We start from the raw sequence: 2,462 nt of genomic DNA on the forward strand, positions 1-2,462 counted from the left end.
GCTCAGGCTGGTTTCGAACTCCTGAGCTCAAACAATCCGCCCGCCTTGGCCTCCCAGAGAGCTAGGATTACAGGCGTGAGCCACCGCGCCCGGCCCGGAAATCTTTTTCAATAGCTTTATCAAGACGTAATTCACATATCATACAATTCACCCATTTTAAATGTACAATTGAATGGTTTTAGTATATTCAAAGAGTTATGCAACCATTACCATTATCAATTTTAGAACATTTTCATCTCTTCAAAAAGAAGCTCCTCCCATCTACTTTCTGTCTCTATAGATTTGCCTATTCTAGACATAGAAATCTGACATAAACTTTAGCCATTCCCTGCCCCTAATCTCTCCCTACTCCAGCAATGATCTGGTTACCTCATTATGTTGATTCCTTCCTGTGATAAGTCTCACCTTTCCATGCACACCACACTTTTAATTCAGGCACTCATTATCTCTTAACCCAGTTCACTTACTTATTTACTTAATAATTACTAACTTCTCTTTGCCATCCATTCTGCGCAATGCTGCTAGAGACTCCTGCCAAAACATTCAATGGTCTCCCACTCTGTAAAGAATAAAGTTCACACTCCTTAGTCTAGCACTCGTTATCTACCATATTCAACTCCAAATTACTTTCCAGCCTCATCTCTCCCTCCTGCACCATTCATTCCATGCTCGGTTATGTTGGATTGCATGAAAAATGTGTGGCACACGTCCCATTTTACAGTTTGCAGTTCCCTGTCAACATTTTCAAACTTGGCTTTCATATTGGATTATATGCTTTTATACAAATCGTACATGCCTGTAGATACAGAATTCATATACTAAAGGATTTCCTAAAATTGGGATATAAAAACCCATTTTAAAAGACAATTGGATGAAATTTATCATCAAAAAGATATGGAAACTGAAGAAATCCTGTTCAACTGGTTGGAAAAGACCTTCGGGGTGGGGCACAGAGCAGCAGCTGGAGTCAGTATCAGTTCTCCCAACAAGTCCATGCCAACCATGTCATCAGGGATGGAAAGTGTTATTGCATGTCCTAGCACAGGGTGGATTCTGCTGCAGCATGATTCGGTCGTACCAAATTTTGGCCTACTGTCAGAAAACAGACAAGACAAATTTAGCTTTTTTCTCTCTTAAGAAATTATTTAAAAGGGCATTCAAAATTCCTTTTATAACATATGCATAACCATATAACCTACAATATCAGTTTTGTTGGAATAAGTAAGTTGGGTTCTACTCAGGGAATTAGAGCAATGGAAAAAGCAAAGAAATTGACATTTCAGGGATGGCATCATGGCTCCTGCTTTTTCTGCCACTAATGGCAGTTTCTTATTCTCAAAAATGTATTTCCCCAACTAAAATTACTCTATGTTTCTGAGCAGAAGTTCCCAAGATCAGCCAAAGGTAAGCATTGTGTGAGAGGGTCTGTGGATCACAAATGGCCTAACCCGACCCTATGGTATTTGGCAGTCTGCTCCCCACATGCCACACCTTCCCCTGCAGAGGTCTGAGGTTCCTATTTTATAGGAGCAATGAGGAAAAATCAGGCCATCTTTCTCTCCCAGAAAGAATCTAGTAAGATTTTGTGTTCATTTATTTTCAATGCTCTTTTCTAAACAGAGAAGAAATAATAATAAACCTTTTCCTCTCTCTATAAACAAATCAGGTCATCCAGGGAAACATGTTCACAAACATTGTCTCAAAAGCTTAAACTGTGGTCAGTAAAACTATGACGATGAGCTACCTACCTATAAGGATTGTATAATACCAGAGGATTAGATTACTAAAGAAAGATATGGGGTGGAGGTTTTGTTACCTGTACATTAAAAAATAAAAACTATCCTCATCTGAGGTGTGATTTTCGGCAAAAATAAGAAAATAGTCTAAAAAACCTTGGGTGGTCTCTTTAAGCTGTAACATCCTTATGACTACTGGTATTGACTCAGGGCGTATAAGCAGAGGCAGAAACTACTGAATAAAGACTAAATTAGTTGGATTTAAGCATATGTTAGGTCTTTTCTTGATATAGTTCATGTTCACTTTGGATTCTGTGGTAGCTGGATGGCAAAGGAAAGCAAGGCAGAGGATTCTGTCTGTTCCCTATTATTTACCACCTCCTCCATGGGCTTATGCTTTTGGAGTCTGAAGAAGGTTGAGGTGGGTAGGGAGATGTTTTCTAAACCTATGCAAAATGCTGATGCACAAAAAATAATATATAACAAATTCCTTTGTATTCATACTATCTCTCTAGCCAAGAGTTCAAGTGAACTTCAATTCACAGACCTCTCTTCTCATGTCTAAATGGGATTGTAATTAGCATGGTTTATTGCACTTCATTTACAGAAGAAAATAAGGAATGGAGAGGAAAAGGAACATGTCTTCAGATCAAGTAGAATATATTCAAGGAGCCAAGAATATTAACAGTTTTCAACACAAATAACTTAGAAGTTTTACTTCCACTT

The sequence above is a fragment of the Propithecus coquereli genome, unplaced genomic scaffold (assembly GCF_000956105.1).
Source record: "Propithecus coquereli isolate 6110/MARCELLA unplaced genomic scaffold, Pcoq_1.0 Scaffold120, whole genome shotgun sequence".
Taxonomy (NCBI): Eukaryota; Metazoa; Chordata; class Mammalia; order Primates; family Indriidae; genus Propithecus; species Propithecus coquereli.